This window comes from Ostrinia nubilalis, chromosome 4 (genome assembly GCF_963855985.1).
Source record: "Ostrinia nubilalis chromosome 4, ilOstNubi1.1, whole genome shotgun sequence".
NCBI lineage: Eukaryota > Metazoa > Arthropoda > Insecta > Lepidoptera > Crambidae > Ostrinia > Ostrinia nubilalis.
In genome coordinates, this window is record NC_087091.1 from 15,302,631 (window position 1) to 15,328,795 (window position 26,165).

The 26,165-nt window shown below is 36.3% G+C and overlaps 1 protein-coding gene across 1 annotated transcript in view; it reads left to right on the plus strand.

Moving 5' to 3' along the window:
* The first annotated feature begins 1,694 nt into the window (after positions 1–1,694).
* Positions 1,695–26,165, plus strand: part of LOC135071241 (uncharacterized) — a 254,495-nt gene continuing 230,024 nt past the window's right edge. Inside the window, exon 1 of the mRNA XM_063965027.1 lies at positions 1,695–2,042. The gene's annotated coding sequence lies outside the window, so the exon portion shown is untranslated. The remainder of the gene's footprint in view (positions 2,043–26,165) is intronic.

Genomic DNA, 26,165 nt, shown 5'->3' on the forward strand with positions numbered 1-26,165 from the left:
TGGGAAAGGTCGCAAGAAGTGCATGGATGCGAGCGGCGCAGGACGTCTTTCGGCTGAAACGAAAGAACTAACGCTAAGAGAGATGGCTAAGCTAAAGAAATAGCCAAAATGGACCCTCGTAAAGCACTTGCATTTGATCTGATCACCATGAAGTCCATGGTCTTGACAATGACCACACTGAGTGAGAAGAACCTCGCAAGTCTCTTAACTTTGGAAATGATCCATAAGGCTGGCAAGTCGCCTAACGAATTCTCTTATCGCTCAATTAATCTGACATTTGTATTGTTAAAATTATGGAAAAGGATCATTCTTGCTCGTTTATTCCCTTGCCTAAGTATGACCCATGTAATATAGTATACCCGACCATAAATTTTGGCAGAAACCATACTAACCATAATCAGTACAATGTTTGGAAAAGAAAGAATCCTGTACGTCTTCGTTTTCGTTGCGGCTTCAGCTGGGTTTATCATAAAGGACTACTCTATGAAATTAAAAAGTACCTTCTAGCACACTTCTACTACCTGCTGATGGATTCTTATCTCAGTGACAGACAGTTTTAAATCAAACTCGGTGACAAAATCTTCTCTTTTTAGCTGCAGAGCTAAAGTACCCCAGGACTCTGTACTTGGTCCGATACTCTATAACATCTAGCCAGAAAGCTGCGGCATTCCTCAAATGTAACTGTGATCTAAAAGTGACTAGACTGTTGCAAAGTCAGCTGCTTGGCTGACCAAGTGGCGCATGTAATTAAGCCACGAATTCTCACCAATTTATCATTTAAGACGTGAAACTTATCCTCCGGCCAATCTAGACCTCGACACATTGCTGCAATCAACCTGCATTAAAATCCTGGACCATAGGATGACATGGAAAGACCATAAATATATATAAAACAGAACTGAATATAATATTCCACCGACAGTCAGCTAATCCAACATTAACTATATGTGCCTCCAAAGAGCTCAAAAATACATGTTAAAGGTACTTTTATCGGCACATTGTTACGCTCGCCTTTAGAAAGTACACGAGAACCTGATCTCAGCCAAACCCGCTATCCAAATATCAAAGTACCTCCTATCTATGATCAAGAGAGCTAATTTACTAGGGTAAACCATTGCTCTAGTGGCTCAAACCCCAACCAACTGCAAATCACCTGATTAGTCTTGACGACAGATACTAAAACAACCGGATTAAAAAAAAACCTAATGAACAAAGGTCAAACAAGGTCACGCCGCCGACGCCGCCGCCGCCGAGGTCTAAAAGTCGGCGCGCCGCCGCCGGCCAATTTTATATCGGCGCCCACCTCTACCATGAAGCCAACAGCTTTCCTCCGGGACCGACGAGACGGTATGAACAAAAAGCCAATTTCATAAAACTATGCACCCGACTGCAGGCCCATAACAATAAATGAGCCGAGCTCCAGAACCTGATACCTCGCTCGCACGGCCTTTACACGCGTGCGACTGTACCCCACCGTTGACCTTTGACATCCATTGCTGCACACCTAAAAGAGAATTTACCCTAATCACTACAAAAACAGCGATGGAAATGCAACAGTAATATGAAACGCCAAGCAGCGGCAACGTGGTACAAGAATCTGCAAGCCGGCACACATTGAAACGTCGATATACAGACGAGGAGGCTTCGGCTGCACACTGGCTAATATTAAACGCCGCGGCAGTCTTCCATGAGCCGCCGCCCGCGACGCCCGTGATCGCGGTGCCGCGACGCGACTCTCCGACATCGCGAAAAAAGTTTACACACGAAACTTTCCTATCAGACTTTCCTTTCAACCCTTAAATTGTTGAAGCGGAACCGTCTAGCCCCCCGCACGCGGCTTGTGACCTTACCTAAAACCGGAATTTGGTGCCAAACGGGTTTGCCCGGACCCCGTGGCAGGACTTTCGTGAAGTGCTAACTTGATTTTCAGAGTGGTGTGGTTCAGTGTGAGTGACTGGATATTACTTGAGTCAGGAAGGGGACTGATCGACAAGAACAAATCTTAAGGTCGGCTTCTCGTAAAAGTGCTGTTAAAAGTTTCTGTAAGTATTACGCTGTGTTGTAATTTTGTTATTTTACAACAATTTCGCGGCGGAATACAGATAAGTTTACAAAATACAATTGGACATAACACACGTCACGAATAGCATGTTTGCTAAGTGAGAAACTATTGAAAATTCAGCATTCGTTACAGTTGTGGTTAAAATCGTTAAGTTTAGTCATGGATGGCTGAACTTTGAAACAATCCTTGCCCTTGTCAAGATAAAAACTGAAGCAATATTTTCGATAGACGACTTAATTTTATACGTAGAAGGCAAAAAATAAGTCGGTCAAACTTCAAACAATACATCTAGTATCTGTTTGGAGTAATCAAAGATAACAGTTTTTGTTTTAGCAACTTATTGACCTTAGCTATAAAAGTTGCGAAAGTGAAATAAATGAGGTGTTAATGGTAGGAGCGTTTTGGTTGTTCAATTAACTTTTTAAGCTTCTCGGCAATTTAATTTAATTGCTACATAATTACCTGACGGGCAATGTCATCTCGTTGCGCAAATAGATTCGTCGGTCGTACGAGTATGTAGGTAAGTGCGCAGATTTCACGGTCAACTGTCCGTCGTTTGCATTAATCGAAAGTGCCATGTGTCTGAGAATCTATTTTCAATCGGTCAGATGTGCAAAAACTGTACCAAAAAACGACTATTGAACGCTTTGTGCAAGAAAAAAAGGTGTTGCGCCGCTAACTTTATTATTTTTTATTACTTTGAGGCCAAATTCGCTCTCGAGACGAACGTAACTAATGTGTTTTTCTTTCATTTTTGTTTGCAGAGAAATTATTCTGTATTGAATGAATCTGTCGCGTTGAACTTTGCTTGATCCGTTGCGTTAACGACTAATATTAACTTTGTCGATAAGTATCATGTAATAAGTAGTGATCAAATAATTTCATTAGAAAAAAAACGTCGCAAAATTTTAAGTCTTTGTTAGCGTTTCTAGCTAATCTAGCTAGCGTTCATGCTTCAAATAATAAGTATAATTTTACTTTGTGGGTTGGTAACTAAAATTCTATGCCAAAAATTCTAGCTCTAACCTCAATCGTTTGTTATCGATCGATCGTGATTTATTTCATAATGACGTTCTGTCATTGTTTTGTCAGTAACGGTTTATGCGAATTCTGCAACTGTGATTTCCTAATAATTATTAATTAGGACGCTAATAACAGTTAAATACAATTACAGTGGCGTTTCTTAGATTATCATTATTTATGTTTATAAGAGAGTGTTCTGGTTTATTGCTTGGTCTTAAACTATTTCCGAACTATCTAAGGCTATCAGATAGTTATGTCTTTGATAGTGGAGAATTTAGATTTTAGTGATACTTATAACATTATCTACTTGAAATAAGTGAGATGAAGGTAAAAAAAGCGAATCAATCTCAAAGATTTTGATAGAAATTCAAGTCAATTCTTCATTAAATTTAAAATTCCTCAGACTGAAAATTAACGTAATTAAACTTTACTCTTTTACGTCCGTCTGGCCTGGTGGTTCGCGTGCCAGACTTGCGTGGTTACCGGTTCAAATCCCTTCAGGGGAATACGTCAGTATAACATTTATACCTGAAGTCATGTCACGTTCATATTTAACCGTTATTTCGTCGGTAGTGTGATAGTTGGAACAATTTTCTAGCCTTTTGTATCAATTATTGCGCAGTAAGGTATAGCAAAAACTGATTCTCCTATAGTCGGTCCATCTTCGACGCAAAAAGTTGCTACACTCGTTCGATAGAATTTCAAACTAGTTTTTAATATCTCGATAGCATCTTAAGAGGCCAAAAGTGATTAATCAAATTCCACTTCAATGGGTGATAAAATTTGCAAAATCTATCGTCTAACTAAGTCTGTGATTCAGTCAGACATATTATTATCATCATAGTACCTACCTACTTTTCAAATGTTGCTATACATTTGAAAAGTAGGTAGGTACTATTTAAGAAATAATTAATAACTGTGAAGTAAATCTTAAACATTTATGTGTTTAAAAAACTTCTCACGTTTAGGCACATAAAAACGTAAAAATGTTAATAGGTGTCTCAAAATTAATATTTGATTTAGCAGTACAATTATGGTGTATGAGTGACAATAAATATTATGAATAGTATGGTAATGATCTCGACTCGTGCAACACAAATTTACAAATCCCAAGTAAGCCACTTCCTATTTGATGTTATCGTTTGCTCGCCGTTGTAAATTGTGGTGTAAATGGCGAGTATTTACATAAGTAAAGCAAAACTCTATGAAGGACGTATCGTCGATTTGTAGTGTGACGATGTTTACATTTACATTAAAAAAATATTCATTTCATTTGGCGTTATTTTCGTGAATTTAAGGATTTATTTCCAAAAAGTTCTTTAAGTTATTAACTTCAAATGAACAAATTTGAGTTTATATATTTGTCACGTCTAAGGATCATTTTTAGAAAAGCTCAAGATGTGAAGCTTTCTAAATACAAGTATTCTTATAATAGGGTTAATACAACATTTTAGGAACAGTGTTGAAAACGCTGCGTAGTTACGGTAAAAGTAAATAAGTATAAGGCAATAATTGTCTAGTCCCATTTGGCCTCAGCTAGTAATAAGGCGGGTTAGAGAAACGAACAAACTCGAATGCGTTAGCTATAGACCTAACCAACAATAAGTTTTCAATTAGAAAGCTTTCAGAATGATACAATGAGAATTTATTGGAAAGCGTGGATTGATTTTTTAAAATAAATTTGAAACCATCGCTTTGTTGAAAACCAGATACTTCATCCGATGCTCTTAGAAAACTTTTCTATGATACCCAAATCAATATTCATAAAACAATATTCATAACATTCGAAATCATATCAACAAAAACCTATGATGTAACAGTGAAAATTTACACACATTATATTCGTTACTTTCAAATGTTCGTTAAAATTATTTAATTTCGTCACGTCACAATAATAATGACATTATTGTACATCAAAATTATGCAGCTAACAACGGTATTCCAAACAAATTGCGGGTGAAAATTATGGTTAAGATGCCGGTTAGATAAATTGCTACGACAATCACTTGCTTGTATACGAAAGTAGCTCTTGTTTCTGTGAACTATAAACGTTCTTGCTTGACCCAGGAGTTAGGAGTTTACACCGCCGAACAAGTAGCGGTAGTGTTATCGCTATTAGAATAAAACAATATATTAATACCAAGATTATATTCAAACTCATTACATTTGCTATCAACACCAAATTACAGTAATATTATTAATTAAATACCAAGTCTAGATATAATTCATTGTACAAGTCTAAATTAAATTCATCATAAAACTTACAATAGTTACCAATCCTTTATTTCGACACTGAACATAAAAATAACACTTACTTGAATATCAGCATACACACTTTACCAACTGACGCTTATTCGGAGGAGATGTTACTCGTAGCAGGCACTGACGACCAACTAACTCAATCTCCGAGCGCTAGGTTCCCACCTCGACGCCGCCCCACCACCGATACCAGACCGGATCGGTGGCGTGACGACATCGAACCACAAACCAGTGTTGCCAGTAAATTTAATGCTATTTTAACAATTTATTATTAATTACTATAAAACTATTTATTTAATTTATAATATATATTAATTAATTTAATTGTTACAAGACAATAATCATATTTTTTATAACTAATTTACACTATTTATGACCGCAGCGACAACATTCGGCCTTCCTGCGCACGCATCCGTCCCCGGATCGCGTTCTAGTCTGGTGCGATTGCTGAGAACAAAACATAACATATTACTATTTAATCATAAAAATATAACGAGGTCATATGGATGTATCATTGAGTGTCCTCTACTCGGCTGTTCCATCAACGGTCAGCCGATAGCGAACTACTGTATTCGAAGACAAAACAGGGGACTTTGTATATCATTGATACCCAGACTCGTATGTCGCAACTGTTCCATCAGCGGTCAGTCACTAATGCGTGTTAGAACCTGCGGTATACTCTAGGCGATGCCACTGGCCAACCCTAGTTGTATAATACCACAAATTAAAACACTAAGTGTAACAAATTTATTTTACACGAATAAATCTTGTTACAACTATGCATTTATCTAGGTACCAAAAATAGCAAGGTTCGAAGCAAAAGCATTAGACTATTAAATAAAATAAAAATAAACAACTAACAAATGAAATCAAATCTGAAAAGTTTTGATCAAAGGTGTCACATAAATACCTGACAACATCTTAAGCCATCTCCAGGTTCTCGTCCAGGTCATCTAGTCTAATCCATGGTTTCATATTTTCTGCACATGTGGTTCCTTCATACCGTTTACTCGTCCGCTCTGATCCCCTCATATCTTTAACCACATATCTATCGTGACCTAAAACTTCTGTCACCTGGAACGGTCCTTTGAATAACGGAAGCAATTTAGTACTCTGGCCATCATTTGATTGACTGGGAATTTTAATGACCACCAGATCATTAACATTATATATTCGGGCAGGTTTTCGTTTAGAGTCGAAAATCTGCTTCTGTTTGTCTGCATTCACCTGGATTCGATTAGTTACATTATTCCTCAACAAAGTCATGTCGATTGGTAATTGTTCATTTTCATTAACCAGCATGTCAGAATCTGTTTGAAGTCGATAGCCAAAGAACACTTCGCTAGGAACCGCAGATGTAGTTTTGTTAATGGTACTGTTGATTCCTTGTTGAATACTTGGAATGTGCGTATCCCATTTGTTATAATTAGTGTTTGCACCCATTGTTCTAAGCGCATCCAGGATGGTGCGGTTATAACGTTCCACCTGTCCGTTCGAACGTGGCACGGCGGTCGCAATAGTGTGTTGTCTTATATTTTTATCTTTACAGTATTTAACAAATAACTTGGATGTAAAAGAACTACCTGCATCACATACAATACGTTTAGGATTTCCGAATACATTGAATATTTTATTTAATTCATTAATCACAACCTTACTCTTGGTATTACGAACAGGAGCAATAAATACAAATTTTGTAAACGAATCCACTGTTACTAACAAGTAAGTATTTTTTTGTGTAGTCTTTACAAAAGGTCCTAGATGATCAATGTGTAGCGTGTGGAAGGGCCTTGCATATTTAGGTATAGAAAATAATTGCCCTTCCTTTTTGCCGTGGACAGCTTTTGAGTAGATACAGTTAAGACAATTTTTAATATATTTAGATACGACTTTTTTCATTTTTGGGAACCAATATAGTGATTTTATTCTTTCAAGAGATTTGTCCACGGCAAAATGGCCTATTTCATCGTGATTTGCTCTAATTACCTGCCAAATACATTTTTTTGGAACAACCCACCTTCTGCCGTACTCTGTCCTACGATATACTTTATTACCCAATAATTCGTAATCTTTAAATATCTTTTTGTTAAGTTCGGCCTCTCCTGATTCTAATATTTCCCTTATTTCACAAATATGAGGGTCTTGCAACTGTATAGATAGCAACCAGTCACCTTCTGTTATAGCCAACACGCTTTCGTTGCACATGGGAGTAGAATTGCTGTTACTAATCGGATTCCTACTTAATGCATCAACGTGTTGCATTTGTGGTCCTGGCTTATGAATAATTTCGAAAGTGAATTCTTGTGTCAATAATACCCATCTACCTATTCTAGAGTTAACTCCTTGCTTATTTATCGTGTATTTGACAGCGTTACAATCCGTATAAATTTTGAAATTAGAGCCCAATAAGTAGTGCCGAAATTTTTGTAAACCGACCACAATTGCTAAAAACTCCAACTCAAACGAATGATATTTTTTTTCTTCGTTGGTTGTCTGTCTACTATAGAAATGAATTGGCTTTTCCCCGTTTTCAGTGACTTGTGTTAGAATGCAGCCTACGCCGTCACGACTAGCATCAGTGTATAAAATTGTTGGGAGTTTGGGGTCAAAAATTGTTAATAAAGCATTATCTAATAATTCGCGTTTTAATTTATTAACCGCTTGGATTTGATCTGTACCCCATTCCCATATAGCGTCTTTTTTCAAGAGCTTTACCAATGGTTTTGATATGAGAGCGCAACTTTTAATGAATTTGCGGAAATAATTTATGAGGCCCAAAAATTGTCTCACTTGGTGGACATTTGAGGGTTCAGGATATTCCTCCACAGCTTTAAGTTTCTTTTTACCAGGTCGTATGCCTTCTTCATCAATATCGTACCCTAGAAAGTTGACCGAGCTTTGAAAAAAGTGGCATTTGTCTAAATTTATTGTCAGACCATTATCTTGCAAAACTTTTAGTACTTCCTCTAGTTGTTTAGCATTTTCATTAATAGAATCTGTGGCAATTAATAAATCATCCATATAACAGATAACTTTCATATTCGGATCAAAACGCAACTTGCCTAAAACAGTATTCATAAGTCTCTGGAAGACTGAAGGTCCATTACAAAGTCCAAATGGCATCCTTTTGAACTCGTAATGGCCATCAGGGGTTATAAATGCTGTTTTAGGTATGGAAGACTCGTTAACATTAATTTGGTAATATCCACTTTTTAAATCCAGGGATGTATAACATTTACAGCCTTTTAACTTGTCAATTAAATCTTCAACTATAGGCATTGGGTATTTTTCTTTAACTGTTATTTTATTAAGGGATCTATAATCAACGCACATACGTTTCTCTCCGGATGGCTTGTCAACCAACAAAACCGGACTCGCATAAGCAGAATTACTTTCTTGTATAATGCCATTTTTTAAAAGCTCATCAACTATTTCGCGGGTAGCCGATTTTTCAGCTTCCGACATACGATAAGGTCGGTGGCAAACAGGTTTATTAGTTGTCAGCTCAATATCTAACTCCACACAAGATGTCTGTCCTAAGCTTTGTAAATTTTCCGATACCACATGCGGGTACTTAGCCAATATTTTACTTAAAAGAGAGTTGTGATCAGTTAAAGAGTCAGATGACTCTATTAACGACATTTGTTCATTATTTATTGGAGAAAAGGATAAGTTGTTACCTATCCGTGAATACATGATCCTTTTGTCCTCCGTGAAATTTCGTCCTATTAAGATAGAACTCCCAGATAGTTCATCAAAAATATAAAAAGTAACATTTAGTTTTGTGGTATCAACTTTAAGATCAACCTGTACACTCTGGGTTACATGAGAACAAGAATCAACTTTGAAACCAGTCAGTAAAATAGGTGCATCCAACATAACCGGCGTAAGATTCAATTTACTTGCCAAAGTACTAGTTATCAGCGAACAACTACTACCCATATCAATGAAAGCACGTTGTTTACACCCATTTAATTCAACGTCCTTATAAAACTTGTCCTTTGAATTTGACTCAACTATTAACTTTACTTCGCTATCCTTTTCTACCTTCATCTTAGATTTCATTCGACACGCAAGCTCCAGATGGCCAAATCTATTACATGTGTTGCACTTAACATTGTCTTTATGATTACAGTTATTCTTTTTGTGCCCCGGTTCACCACATCGAAAACACGTTATATTTGGATTAGTGAACGTATTATTGCCAGATCCGGATGCACTCGCCGGATTTTCTGGCTTTTTGTCGATGTAATTAGTGTTATAATGTAAACGAGACTTATTTTGGGAATTGTTCTGCCTCGAAAAGGGTTTTTGTTCGGGTTCGCAATGAATTTTCCCATGTAAAAACGAAGCCAAGTCATCACAATATTTAAAATTACCGGCTTCTGCGGCAGTGCTAATATTTTTATCGCCAATAGAACCGACAATTATTGAAATAATGTCTTGATCCGAAAAACATAACCGCATTTTATCAATTTTACCTCTTTGTTGAAAATAGAACTCATATAATGATTGGCCATCTGTAGGTTTCGTTTGTACTAAATCCTTTAGCAAACTATACATATTGCGCTTAATTTGAAACGTTTCCAAAAGAGTATTCCGCCAATCCTTCCACTTCCAGGTGGTCCAACGTGTTTTGTTTTTCTGAAGCGAATCGTACCATGTTTTTGCGGTATTACGCAATTTTTGCAAAGCTTGATATTGCAAAACACGATCAGACCAACCAAAAGCGCGAGCATTAGCTTCCACAACATTAATCCACATTTGAATATCGTCCACTAAAGGATCAAACTCGGGTATTACCGATGATAAAACAACATTTTGGCTTACTGTGGGAGACGCAGCCCTTGTGCGTCTCAATTTCCGTTGCCTGCGGCCATCGGAGCTACTGCTGCTCGATGACGACGATGATCGTGAGCGCGACCTTGATGAAGAGTCGGAAGAATACTCTCTACGCTTGCCCTTCTTTCCTCTGGTCCTTTTACGGCTTCGCGGCATCTTGGTGTGGGGTTACGAAACACTTCTGATGTTATCGCTATTAGAATAAAACAATATATTAATACCAAGATTATATTCAAACTCATTACATTTGCTATCAACACCAAATTACAGTAATATTATTAATTAAATACCAAGTCTAGATATAATTCATTGTACAAGTCTAAATTAAATTCATCATAAAACTTACAATAGTTACCAATCCTTTATTTCGACACTGAACATAAAAATAACACTTACTTGAATATCAGCATACACACTTTACCAACTGACGCTTATTCGGAGGAGATGTTACTCGTAGCAGGCACTGACGACCAACTAACTCAATCTCCGAGCGCTAGGTTCCCACCTCGACGCCGCCCCACCACCGATACCAGACCGGATCGGTGGCGTGACGACATCGAACCACAAACCAGTGTTGCCAGTAAATTTAATGCTATTTTAACAATTTATTATTAATTACTATAAAACTATTTATTTAATTTATAATATATATTAATTAATTTAATTGTTACAAGACAATAATCATATTTTTTATAACTAATTTACACTATTTATGACCGCAGCGACAACAGTAGGTATACGATGCCTAGGAGATACGGACCTAGTAGTCTAGTCACTAGGGTTTGGGAACAAATCTTGAAGACAAATCTTTGCCCGAGGTGCTTAAGATCAGACTTGGGTAGCGGCTGATTTTGCTGACGAAATTCGTACACATTCGAGGGGTTTTCCAAAACGTTTAAGAAATCAAAATATTACGAGCAATTAACTTATCAAGTCATGTAGCGAAATTGGAAAGAAAACAGGTGACTGTCAAAAGCAAGTGCGTGCTGTAAATGGGCCTATTAAGCAACTGACAGACGTCTCATGATCTGATTACGAGGGTAAGATGGACAATTTGTCCATGATCTGACCCAAAGTTTATTTAACACGATCGTTTTCTCTTTTCACTCTCGTTATTCAAACGAGTGTCGGCCATGATATTGTAACAGTCTTGATTCGCTCGATAATGTCCTATGAGATGACCTATCAGTGATTTTTTAGACAATTTGACAGAATTATCGATTGTGATGTAACACCCGGCGGCTTTAATGTCATGATTGTCGAGATAGATCGATAAACGCGAGCATAAGACTTGCATATGATTCACAGTTTTTTCTGTACTTGCCTGTGAATTGCGCAGTTCGTTAACAGTTAGAAAAGGGTCATGGGCATGGGAACTTGCAACAATACACGAAATTTCGTTTTATATCGGCTAAAAAGAAACTACTTACTCTAATTATGTTGCGTGCGATGCTATTATTCTGACCTTGTGGTGTAGAATGATATCGTTGACAAGTAATTTATTCTAATGATCATAATCGTCTAAAGTGTGTCAAAAGACAGGATCGAATTATTCATAGACCTTGATCCGAGCATTAATACATACATTGAGAAACGAATTAACTCTACAACTACGTATTAGTTCATCTCTGATATCATGCTCCTCCATTATACCTTGACACATAGGTGTCAACCTTCGAAGTATTGTATTTACTTTATCATTACAAGGCTTTGAGTTAACATCATCATCGGGACGGAAACCTTCATTAAACTCATAAATAACTGTCAATATAACTCAGTAAGTGCTTGATGTGCTATTGTAAATATTGTATCAGCTATAATTAGTTCAACTGACCTTCAAGAGACCGAAATGAATGGTCAAATTTGTCTTAATGCATCGACGGAACCCAAAGGCCGCGTAGGCGACGCATTGAAAAATTAGAGAAAAAAATCGAGTAGGATTCAGCGAAGCTTAATGTAAAAAACCTAGAAGCAGCTATTTCAAAATTAGCATTTTGATTTACACCAAAATTTTAAGGTGTTACCACACCTTTGAGGTGAATACTAGGTACGGGTCTTATCAGTCTCCTTCTGCTTTTAATCTTTTAATTTTTAAAACACTAAATTGCAGTGTATGATATTATATGTATTTCGTCATACTCTAGTCATAGTCTAAATTACTTTTTCTTTTTTTATAGAAATTATCATTTGATTGCCATTAAATTATTGTCTCCATAGTTCCATACTAATGACCGATTGTTAATGAAAAATTGCTATTGAAACCTAATTAGTTAGACTTAAGTATTTGAGTTGTACAATCAACCATTTTTGTCAGATCATTGTAAAAATTACATCCTGTATATTTCGGCTTCTATGCTTTTCTTTTCCTTAGCGATTAAATAAGTTTGGGTCAAGCACTCATCGTCTATTAGCGATACGGCGCATTAGCTTTGTATTCATACTCGGCCTTCATTATTTCACTTGTGCTCCTGTGAATGGCAGCAAATATTGACCTGAGGACGACAGCTGTTCACATCCCATTCAAGGGGAAGTATTATTTGATTTTGAAAAATTATGTCGAGGTCTTATTGTGCAAGCGAGAGGTGATTAATGGATAAACTCGATGAAGACCAAGACCAAAGTCAAGCGTAATTGGAGAAAGCGCAAAACGTTTAAACTCTTTCAAGTAATCTGAACGTATCTTCGAGCATCTTTTACTTTTTCTAGTACCTAACGTGGTGTACTGAGTGGTGGTGCAGTGGAGGCAGGTGCGGTAGACTGGCTTCACAGTAGCTGCGTTAAGAATGCAAACATAATCAAATATCTAAATAACTCAAAGGTGACTGACTGACTGACTGACATAGTGATCTATCATCGCACAGCCCAAACCACTGGACGGATCGGGTTGAAATTTGGATGCAGGTAGATGTTATGACGCAGGCATCCGCTAAGAAAGGATTTTACGAAACTCCACCCCTAAGGGGGTAAAACGGGATCCACGCGTACGATGTCGCGGGCGGCCGCTAGTTTTAAATATAAATGTTGAAAATATGGTCGACTCCATGACTTTTAAAATGCTATTCGTATTAGAAGTTCTTAAAATTATCATGTAATGTATTGTTACATTTTCAGAAAAACAGTGTCCTTTTTCGAAAAATCTAGCAATTGAGATATTATTTCTGTCCTGGGTCTTGCTGGAAAGGATTCTGAGAAGTAGTTTTGGCCATCAATACTGTATGTTTTTTTTTTCAAAGTCTTGCGGCATTCTATGTAGTTGTGATAGGGTCGACTTTACCACAAAAATATTCTGTGCTGTCGTCTGTATCTATACTAAACTTCATCAAAATAGATCTGTGGATGTAATACATGATTCCCATGGATCTACTTTTATCTGTCTGCTTTATAGATATTCTCAATATTGGCGTGCTGTTCTTAGACCATCATCAACTTTCCTTTAACGATTCTAGAGGTCTCTTTAATGGCATGGGTAATGTGGGTGTAATCAACAATCAATTGATCGATTTTTCATTACTGAGTTCTAATGATTAATTCTGTGAAAGATAAGTCTGCGGTTTGAAATAATTTAAATAGTCTTCGTCGTATGAACAGTCTCAGGCAGACTCTGTCTTGTTATTGATAAATTCGTTTTCGATTCGATGATTGACCAAAGATGCATAGCGTACTATGGAGATGGAGAGGGCTATGCTCGGATCAGATCAAGATGGAATCAGAAATGAAGAGATAGTGAATGAACTTGCTCTTTGACATAGCCCGACGGAATAGCTAGCTGAAGTGGCAATGGGGCAGCAAGGATCAGGAGTGCACGCACAGCGTGGGGTGTCCATCCATTGGGTGGACCAACGACCTCATAAAGGTTGAAAGCAGACATACGCTGGATGCAGGCCGCTACCAACCGGTCAATATGAATATCATTGGGGAAGGCCTATATTCAGCAGTGGACATCCTGCCTGTGGCTAAAATGAAGAATTCTTGTGCTTCATCTGACAATCCTGGTATTAGAATTTATGTTACCGCCATAGCTTATTCGGATACTGTTTAAACGAGCTCTCCGAAGCACACAATTGAAATCCATTAGCAAATCGAAATCTTTTCTAATGAACACAGAATAAAACAATGCAAGGTTCAGCTCCTTCCTTTAATTTTGTTTGAGTCTGACCTTTTTTAGTGAGGTGTTAATAATGTAACGGAACCCAAATAATTGCACTGACCTCTTTAAAGAAGATCCCATGGAAACAATGGATCTCAAATGCATCCACTATGAGTCATAAGTGCACTATGACTAATTAACACAAAAATCATGCCTTTAACCTAAATAGCGCAGTAAGTTCAAAGCCAACTTAATATGAACCTTATTATTTACTCTCAAGGTCGAAAACTCGAAATCAACAAATAATTTCAACCTGTCTCGATTGTTAAAGTGTTAACTATCCTCAACCCAAATTGAGTGTTAAATCAGAAGATTTAATTTCTCGTTAATTGAAACTTAAGTTTAACCTTAACGGTGCCAGATTAAGTAATCGACATGTTAAGTTGTATTCAGGATTACCGTGTCGCGGGTAAAACCCTACAGTGTATTTTTACCCAACTGCCCCAGAAAGAGGGTTATGTTTTGGTTTAAAAATCATAAAAGGATAACCTGGACAGGAATATGGGGTGTAAGTTGGGTTAACATTTTTACTAATTTGATCAAAATTAATCGACATTATAAATCAATGGTCTGATATGTTTAAGCACCATTTGTGAATATAACTAACAAAAATTGAACTTGTAGTCTCTATGTAAATATACCTATAGGTCGTTAAAAGTAAATAAACCAGTATTACAGCTGATATAAACCATAAATCATTCTAGTTAAACAACTTTACTCTTATTACAGCGGAATAGTTGATAAGTAGTACCTAATTAATTTATTTATAGAAATCCAACTTAATTTATAGTTACCTACTTGACTAGATTTGATGACCTTTAAGCATTATAAGAGCCCGTATTCACAAACGATGCTTGGTTCAGTGTCATCCTGTGCCTCCACTCGCACTATGAGACCTCATAGTAATGTTTGTGAATATGGGCGATAATTCTTATCCATCATCGTTATCCAGATTTATTAATCTTCCTTCAGGAGCACAATCCTTTTTAATCAGAGGCAAATGGAGGATATTTTGTCATTCAGAAAATTATTTTTAAATTCTAACGCTCGTATTCACAAACATTACCATGAGGTCTCACAGTGCGCGTGGACGCACAGGGTCACACACGAACCAATCACAGAGCTCTATTCAACGCTGTGTTCGATTTGCTGCTTCACTTAAGCAAGCACCGTTTGTGAATACGGGTGCAAATAAATTACCAAACTAAAATTTCAATATCAAATTATTACCCACAGAAGGGTTGTCTAATGCGCGAGACGGCTACGTCATAATTTCGAAAATTGACCCAATAAGGCTTGTAACCAGTGTACAAGGCCGGCTGAACGAAAGCCAGTGAAAACAAAGCATTGTTTTCTTGTTTTACAGCGAGTACAAATAGACTATCTGATAGAGAAGGATAGATAATAGATAGGCTATCGTAATATGACTTCATTTTGTTGCAGCACCGTTTTGACTGGACTCTATGATTTTAATAACGGTTTGCGCAACAAAAATGTTTCCAATAAACGAAAGCGTCATCTTTATAAGATCTTTATAATTTTTATTTTTATTTTATTGCATCCATTATGTTCTTAAAATTAGAACATTATGGGCCATCTAATTTATAAACTGCATGTATTTTATTTGTGACCTAAGTGTATGACATGTTTATTTTATTTTTAAGCTTGTAAGCGCTTTGGACCTGCTCTGTAAGCTTACAAGTGTTTTGCATTAATAAATAAAAAAAAAAAATAAGGGACTTTATTTTACAGAAATAAAGTTCGAATTGCAATCAAGATTTTCTGGTAGGGACGACGTTTCATATTCGGGACTCTACATACGGCAAAATTCTTAGACCTACATTTTTGAAAATTTTCTGTCCTATATTTCAATCTTCTTTCTTAATAGGACTTCTTGTCCGACTCTATATACCCACCACATATTCTTTCACTTAAGGCTTGGTATTTCTGCTAAAGTAGGTATTTCGCGCTGTCAAAATCTGCGCGCGCAATACTTCGCCGAAGACAGCGCGCCAAAGAGCTCTCGCGGCTACACAGTATAGAAATACGCAGTTGGTTAGGTTAGGTTGAGTTCCTTCCGTTCAAGCGTCACACTCACAGCACTTTTTAATACAAATCATATCCAAGTGATACAAATTAAAACAACTTTCAAAATTTTTGGGAATATATTTTAGAATCGAATAAATATAGAATATAACTGCCAAAGTAAACACGGTTCAAAGAGGCGTGGCGTCACCCGACCTTCCGGAAGTTCCGCGCTGGCTAAAAGAATTTCAAGATTACGTCACCCGACCTATCGGTAGATCCTCGGGAGCTTGAGCGATAGGAAAAACATTTCATGATCAGTTACTCGTAGTAGCGATTATTTAGAGCTTGGATAATAAATTATAGTTGTTGCAATTCACAAAGCTTTGCATGTGGTTAATTATATTAATCAGTACACGCATCAATTTTGTTCAGTCTTTTTGTTTATTAATAAATAAAAATATCATACTAAAATTGCATACATATTTGTTTGTATTGGTCTGGGTGTTTTCTTTCCATAATTTATGTATAACGTATGTACGGGGCTCTGTATCGAATCACACACGGTTACCTGGAGTGCATTACCGCAGCAAAAAGCTTGCCATCTTAAATGAACGGTATAATATCGAGGTTTCGTCAGTACAGTTGCGAACAAAGGTGTTTGTGTAGTGTAGTTGAGTTGAGAGGTCAGATTATTGAAATAATAAAACGAACATTTTATTTTTTAAATACATTTTAAAAATAATTTACATTACAGATAACAATGAGAGGATGACATTGCAAGGTGGTGCCAGTCCAGTCTTAAATCCGTTGATATATGCTGCATCTGCCATGTTTTTGGCTAAAAGATTCTTCTATCTTGCAGTTTAGACTTTTATTACAGACCTCAGACAGTATTTTTGGAAAACTTTTACGCATGGTGGAGGAAGGGACGCTCTAGACACTCAAGTCTACAAGGAGTCACATGAACTCCATTTTTAAATCCGTTGACATCTGCTGCATCTGCCATCTTTTTGGTTAGAAGATTCTTCCATCTTGCAGCGTAGACCTTTAGCTACAGACCTTAGACAGTATTTTTGTGAAAATTCTTACGCATGGTGGAGGAAGGGACGCTCTAGACACTCAAGTCTACAAGGAGTCACATGAACTCCAGTTTTAAATCCGTTGACATCTGCTGCATCTGCCATCTTTTTGGCTAGAAGATTCTTCTATCTTGCAGCTTAGCTTAGACCTTTAGCTACAGACCTTAGACAGTATTTTTGTGAAAATTCTTACGCATGGTGGAGGAAGGGACGCTCTAGAGACTCAAGTCTACAAGGAGTCATATGAACTCCAGTTTTAAATCCGTTGACATCTGTTGCATCTGCCATCTTTTTGGCTAGAAGATTCTTCTATCTTACAGCTTAGACCTTTAGCTACAGACCTTAGACAGTATTTTTTATTATTTATTTGTGTCAGTGTGCTCTTCTAAAGAGTGTAAGACGATTGTATGTAGGTACTATCAGGCCTGTTCATCTCCGCGAGTTTACATCGAAAACAAAACACGCACGATATCCCACCTACAGGATACTATTCGACAAGGCCTCACATACGAGCGAACATTGACTTACGCACGCGTATTCTTGTGTATGATGGAAGAAAATAAAGAAAATGGTGTACTAAATACTGTGCAGTATTTAACTGCCTAAATAATAATAAAAACACAGAATGTATTTTTTTAAGTTGCCTCAAGACACTGAGAGGTAAATAAGTAGTTAAAATTATTTATGATAATTTGTATTTCCTCCGCCATTTTCCGCAGTTTGGCACCTCACGTCACATCATTTTACCGAAGTCAGCCCTATAGCTTCGGCGCAGTGCCGATCACTGACGTTTGTCAACAAAATGGTGCTTGACTCTTGAGACAGGCTAAATTACACCATATTGTTATTGACATTGAGCATACATTTTTTTAAATACCTTCGCGAAGTAAAACTTCTGTACGTAGTACTTATTATTATTCTGTGGTACTATTATAATGTAATTTTAACTCATTGGTTTTGTCTCATATTTGAGGAATGTACCATGAGTAGAGTCTTCGTTTAAAAGGATGCGAACGATTTAAATTTCAATAGGTAGACAAAATTGATAATTTTTAATTATCAAAAATTTAAGCTTTCTCCAGTAACACTGATATTATTATACTGTGACTCATCAAAGTCATCATTGTCAAAAATATTGACAAATCGCGAACTGTCACGGCCAAAAAACTGACACGCGTCCGTCCTCCGTAAGCGCCACCGCGCGACTGATTGAGATTGTCCAAGCCGTCATGGACGATTTTTTCCACATTTTTTAACATTGTAACTAAATAAGACGCAATATAAAAATTTCATCCGTTAAAAGCCCTCAAGTTATTTCTGAACTTTAGTTTAGTAAAAGATTTAGAATCTCAAATCGCTTATTTTAAAAATAAAACCATAAATAGAAAACGAATAGAGGTAACTTTGGGAATTTATTCTATCGAGTCAACTTCATCAAATCGTGTTTCCATCCGTTAATAGCCCTAGAAAATATCCTCTTCTATGCCCAATAAAAATCTTAGCCTTTAATTTTACTGTTTAGTACCTCAAAAATGAAAAATGAAAACCTCATTTTCGCCATTTTCTCTGCTACCCGGCCTTAATAATAACTCCAGAGAGAACTTCAAAAATCGTCTCAAATTATACTTTTCACTGTCATTACTTTATTAGTGAACGTCAAATATCACTTTTACGCTCTTTAAGTATAATTTAATCTTAATCGCCCTATAACTTAAGATCAATGTCAAAGATAAGCGCTCCATCCAATTTGTCAAAACTAGTTTTATCGAATGCAGTTTATTTCGAATTAGTGATCTAACTACCACGTAATGTAAGTAAAAGAGAAAAGAGATTTGTTTCACTTTCATTTTGGCTGTCGTACCAATATCAAGGTCGTCGGATTGTTGTCGTAGGTTTGGATAGCTGATCGATACACAACTTAAATTAATGTACAGAATGCATTAAACGTGGTAGTGAGACGAGTTTTTAAAGATTAATTAGTAAATTAAGACCTAATTAAAATCAAATTATAGAAAAAAAACATCGTAAGTCACGTCATAAACTAAATAATGATGAAAAACAAAAAAACTTCTAATCAGACAATTCTCTGATTAGAAGATTTTTTTTGGCTTCAGTTTTCCATATTAAACTAGACTTATGTACTACTTAAGTTATAATCAACTAGCTTTCCGCCCGCGGCTTCGCCCGCGTGGAATTTTGTCTGTCACAGAAAAACTTTATCGCGCGCGTCCCTGTTTCAAAAACCGGGATAAAAACTATCCTATGTTCTTTCCCGGGACTCAAACTATCTCTATGCCAAATTTCATCAAAATCGGTTGCGAGGTTTAAGCGGGAAAGCGTAACAGACAGACAGACAGACAGACAGACAGACAGACAGACAGACAGACAGAGTTACTTTCGCATTTATAATATTAGTTGGGATTAGGAAAACATGTTATATTTTTCAGGTTCATGAAAATCAAAGAAGTTCCAAGATCTGAGTTTTATGAGTCTTGGTAAGCATATCTTGAGAAAAATATGAGCCCTGATAGTACACAACAAATAACATAAATAATTGTATCTAATCTTAAAGAAAAAATATCTAATCTTATAATAAATTGACAGCCAAGTATTATCGATAACAAATTTTCCGAAACATTTCCCTACATTATTACTCAACTTCCTATATTTGTATCTTCAAACCTCAACGTCGACTAGTGTCGTATTCCTGCTCGATAAATCTGAAATAACTGCATCGATATTGAGCGCCGCACTAATCTGAGCACGATATCGGCGGTAGTATTTTAAGTAACAACTTACTGCCTTAATATGTTAGCAGATTGCATCGCACTCCGTAACGACGCATTGTGTCTGAGTATCACTATTAGCACAGCCAGGTTAGTTTAGCCATGCCACTTTGCACAAATCATAGGACGTCTGTAGTATTTGAGCTAATCAATTTACTGGTAGACAAATTGTAAAGTAAACACACACATGCAGATAGTGTCCCATACACATTTTTATGACCAACCCTCTCAAAAATGTAACGGGTAACAGTTTTTATCATTAGACCAATACATCAGTCACAGTTAAAAATAACAATTTAAAGTACTACCTATCTAGATAATAATATTTTTTCGACAATTATTTATAAGCTAAAACGGTATTTCATTTATATTGATTACGACGGTGACGGTATTAAAGTATATATTTGTTTTTAATTTGATACTGCTATTGTTCATTAGTAGCTAAAAATATGTTCTCACAGATTCATTCAGTAACGAAAACACTGCTATAACGAAACATACGTCACATTACTCATGCACCGTACTACTATAATAAATGCATAAACTCGCAAATTATGTCATCACAAACTAATTGCAGTGTAATTTTTAAATGTCCGGTTTGTCTGCATAAGTATAAATTCTGCACAAGACTGGCTTACTAAATAACGATACTTGTAAAGTTAGCCGGCTTTTCTTGTTTCGCTGTGTCATTACTTGTAGTCGGATTTGCCTCGGGCGACAGCTCAGAGACCCTTTTCGTGTCTTTTCCTTTCTCCCGTTTCTTCTGGGGCCCTACTCTTTACATTGACAATCAATAATATACCTTCGGCTCTATCTGTCTTTGTCGCACACCATAAAATGACGCTACAAGCGAAGGGGATAGAAATTGAGTTGAGAGTAGACCACCAGATAAACCAACTTCTTTGTTTAGTTGAGTAAGAAATGGAATGGAAAGGCGTAATAATAATCACTCGAATATTAAATCACGTAAGTCATTTGGATATTAAATCTTGCAAGTTTTTTGATATTTTAATTCAATTTGCTTCCGTAACCAACGGAAGTTGGAGGTAGACAATAATCGTTGATCGGTATTATTTTATTAACACGATCAATTTTAATGGAACCATTTGTTAACTATTTGCCGTAGTTGCAGCAAATATTTTAACGGGAATGCGTTTTGAAATCGACTATTAATCATGTGAAAATATATTTGTTAACTATCTCATGAGCTGGGAAAGATTTCTTTCGTAATCTATATTTCTATTGCTTTTAAATTTGCTGTTTCGAAATTCACTATATTGTACAGTCAACTGCAGAATTTAATGACTATTATGAACTCTATTTGCTGGTAATAAAGCTGAACATTGTTGACTGGTGTGCATTCCTCCGAACATTTCTAAGTCATAATATAATGAATTATTAGAACAGTACGAATCTAAAACTGCGGACGTTAAAGAGGGCTCCATTGTGAGCGATCAATGCTGACAAGAGAGGGTCTGTCAATCCGGATTGTAATGGTGAGGAACTCCCCTCTCATACAGGGTGTAAAACTCATTTGTTTTCTGCCAATAGGTGTCTAAAACTGCTTTTACACGTCCCAGTATTACTTTAACTCTATTAATGCTTCGTGACAATATGGCCCAGTGCTGAGAAGAATCATCGCTGGAAAGTCAAAAACTTTTTCTAACTAAAGATGAGTTGCTGAATTATTTTAATGCAATCGGATGAAGACTTAAGGATTTATTTACCTCTAAGTTTTCATCCGAATTCTTCATTGGCTATAGATGGGTAAGGAAACATTTAGTGACTCAGTTTTAAATGGCCGAAAAGAAGTCTTGGTGCATTTCCATTGTTTACATAAAGCATCTAGGTATTAGATAGATGGATGAATCTATTGGATATTGTCGCCATTTTAAATACGTTCTATTCCATTCCCATATGAATTTCACACAAATAACGGAGGCTGAAATGAGAATCTGCGGAAAAAATTAGAAATATATGCCTATTCAGTTTCATGTAGGAGAAAAAATGTTTTTAAATTAGGGATAGATACAAATCAGAGTTATTTGGTAGTTTCCTGTTTGTCGAGAGTAAGAGTTCGACTGTTTTAACACCCTGTATTGAGTGATACGTTGAAGTTTCGCAGATTTGTTCCTGCCTTCCGACAGAATATTATATTAGAGGGACTGTCAGTTCCTGAGTGAAGCTTGATGAAAATCAGGAATCTAATACCTTTTGTGCGGCACATTAGATTTTATACACCGTCGCTCTAAAATAACGCGTAGGTATACAATTAAATACGATGCCATAGTATTTTTTATCATTTAGTTCATAAATAACATTTGCAGTAAATGGCGTTTAATCTTGTTGTCGGTTTAAATTCATTCCCACATGCTCCTCTTGATGACTGATATCAATGAAAATAGTTTTTCACGATGTTTTTGCATGAGAGTTCACCTCTGAGGTGACGCCTCTCACTGTGGCAGACAAGGCAAAGAAGATCGGCAAGACTTGGAGCGAGATCAAACGCGAAGCTCAAGACCGAACGTGATGGAGGACTGTTGTGGACGCCCTCTGCCCCATCTAGGAGACATAGACCTTAAGTCAAGTCACCTCTCAGACGTTAGAATACCATCATGATAAATTAAATGGAATTTCTCACTATCGGATTTACGTACTAATAAATGAATACAATAATGTACAGAGAGATCACAAATATTTTACCAACGACGTTGGTCCAGCGTCTGGTATGCATCACCATCACATTCATAGAATAGACCTACCCTTTAAGTATTATTTATTTGAAATTTAAAATCGTACAGACGACAGCAACTTTAGCTAAACACTGAAGCCTCTAACGTAGTTGTATTAAGGGCTATTTTGTCACAAAAATGTACAATAGGCTGATTTGCTCTCCTCTGTACATATGGTCCGAATGGGCAAAAATATCATTCATCGGGCAGACAGACCGAGGAGGGGCGTTAATATTGGCTCTGGATTCATTGCCTTTGTCCCACCCTCGGTGGGTAGTTTGCGAGCACCAACATTTGCATGCCGTTGATATTGAAACCATAGAGTCGGGGAAAAACCTTTTTGGTCATAGAGCAAGAGGGAGCTTTTTATTGTTGTTCAAATTAGATAGGATAGAGAATTGTCGGTCGATATCAATCAGAATTTATTGCCTGTGGGATTAATAATTTAGCTCTATTCTTCTTATCACAATTTGAGGATATCACATATTAGAAAAATTATGACCGTATTAAAGCAAGTAAGTACCTAGTTTCTATAGAAGTACATTGCTATAACACGTGTACTTAGATGTACCTACAAACCAGCTGATGCTAAGGAATCTTTTGAAGACTGTTTTATTTAAAAAACGAAGTGGTATATTTAGAGGATGGCAATGGCAAATATTTCAATACATTAGAAATAAATACATAAATACGTTTTCATGAAGCTTTTTACACGCAGACTCGTAAATGTCCGTTTTGGGAAGCAAATAAATTGTTAATTTCAGTCTGGACTACGCCGATTTTTGTACAAAATATTGCCTTTGTTACACCCTGCCCATTGAAATTATTAGCATACCACAGTGGGCACAGACCGCTAACATTTGCATGCAGGTTATTTTGACCACAGAGACAATGGCGCGAAAAAACCGCTCCAACGATCGTTTGTTGTTTTGCGAACGGCGGGAAAAAAGAACTGGCTGGTAGGAATTCGAAATGTGAAATTTTTAGAATCGTACAAAATTGGCATAGTTATAAAAAAGTTATAATAGTGGCCGGTACCACCGGTACGTAGTAAAAAAAGAAGCTAGTATAACTTATTTTATGTATTTGAAATAATTTGAAATTTAAAAGAAGATAAATGAAACGAAAAGAGGTGTGGAACCTTTTTTTTTCTTTTATTGATTGCACACTATTTACGTTATTCATTAGTTTCAAGCAAGAATTTTTGCAATTTCATAGCAATAGCACTAACAAGCAGTGATTGCGGGCAACCGCAAGTTTTTGCTCAGTCAATGTACAAATAAATATCTAAATTAAGTAACGAACCATTGAATGCCCATAACGAGGTTTTTTGAGGGGTCAAAAGGTCCTTTATGACTGGCGCAAGTAATGTATAGAAAAAATATTGTCGAATTGCAAATAGTAGAGTCACTCATGTACGAAATCTATCTACTGCAAGCGCCATAGCAATATGTATAGAAATCTTAAAACTGTTAAAAATTTCATTAGATAATATTTTTGAAAATAATGGGCTAAGAAATCCTTGCCAATGTTCGCCAACGTAGAGTCCTATGTCATATTAAACTACAATATTATGTCAAACTGAAAGTTAAGTAGATGTTTTTCTCGCTGTTAATTCAAGTTTAAATGGAATAGCACGAATAATCCCCTTAAAGTTGCCTGTACGGAGCTGCAGATAAAGAGCTAAGAGGATTCCAGTGGCTTTCCCCGGTTTTTCCTGTATCCCCGGAGTTGAGACCTTCTTATAGGTACGAGTTTATTTGAAGCGAGTTAAAATATCCTTATGTCTGTTCGCAGTAAAAAACCAGCGTTTTAATAATCCTATAAATAAATATAACTAAATAATTATATATAATTATGTATATCCGTTAAGCTAGCACCCATAATACAAGCATATTAATTGCTTACTTTGGGGCTAGATGGCGCTGTGTGAGACTGTCCAAAGATATAAAAAAAAAAAAAATCATTACATACATACTTATAACAGTAGTTCTATCTGTATTAAAAAGTACCTATGGGACGGATTTTAACTAGATTTTCACCCATAGAGACTTGATCCGAGTAGGTAACCAACATAATTAAGGTACCTATAGCTTTTCATAAAAAATATTATACTAATTAATTGGAACTAGGTAATTCCGTCATTACTATTTCCCCAAGGACAAAATATGCCCTAGAAACGTGTTACTAATTGAAAGTCTTTTACTGTCATTTGTTTTTGGCATTATCATACTTAATAATTACAATATTATTTTTTAGCATAAGTAATTATGTCTGTTTATATCGTTTATCATAGTAATTACTCTAAATTCGCAGTCATTGACATTTCGTCTGTGGAATAACGTGCTTAATATTGCTTTTGCTATTTTCAATATATCTGCCTGTCAAACTCTTTTTGAACGGTCCACGTTTGATCCAAAACAATATTGGTTTATGTCAATCATACGATATTAAATTGTTTTGCGTGTGCGCGTTGACACACGATTAGGAGGAAACCATTTGTTTTGTAATTAAAAGGTTGTTGAGCATTAAGATGAGATTAGCTGGGATATTGCATAACAATAATATTAAATGTTAAATGTAATAGTAGAAATTCAGGGAAATAATTTGTAAAACTATTTTTAATAAATTTTTTTTCTCAGAAATCTAAAATCTCTATTTGGAAAAAATAATAACAATTAATTGGTTTGGAACAAATAGAGTGATAGATAGAGTGGTAAATAGAGGAAAGGTGGACCGACGACCTGATAAAGGTAGCAGGAAGGCGCTGGATGCAGGCCGCTACCAACCGTGCGATGTGGAAGTCATTGGGGGAGGCCTATGTTCAGCAGTGGACGTCCTGTGGCTGAAATGATGATGATGATGAAATAGAGTGAAAATATGTCAGTAACTTAACCACTATCAGTCAAAGGGTTAGTTTTAACATTTTGTGTGATTTTTTTTAAACAGTATAGTGTAATTTGTATCGCCAAATTACTATTAGCTAATAATTTGTCATTCGTCCCATTATCCCTCGTATGGGTGGAATCGGTTTACCTCAATAATCGGGTTCGAACCAGCGTTCGTCAAATCAGTACCTCTAGCATGAACAACTTTCGTCTTCGAATTGTTTTCGTATTCGACAAAATTCGATACTCAAACTTCGAATTAAACGATAATGTGACAATTTTGATTCGCAAAATTAGTTTCGTGCAACCATTTCTCATA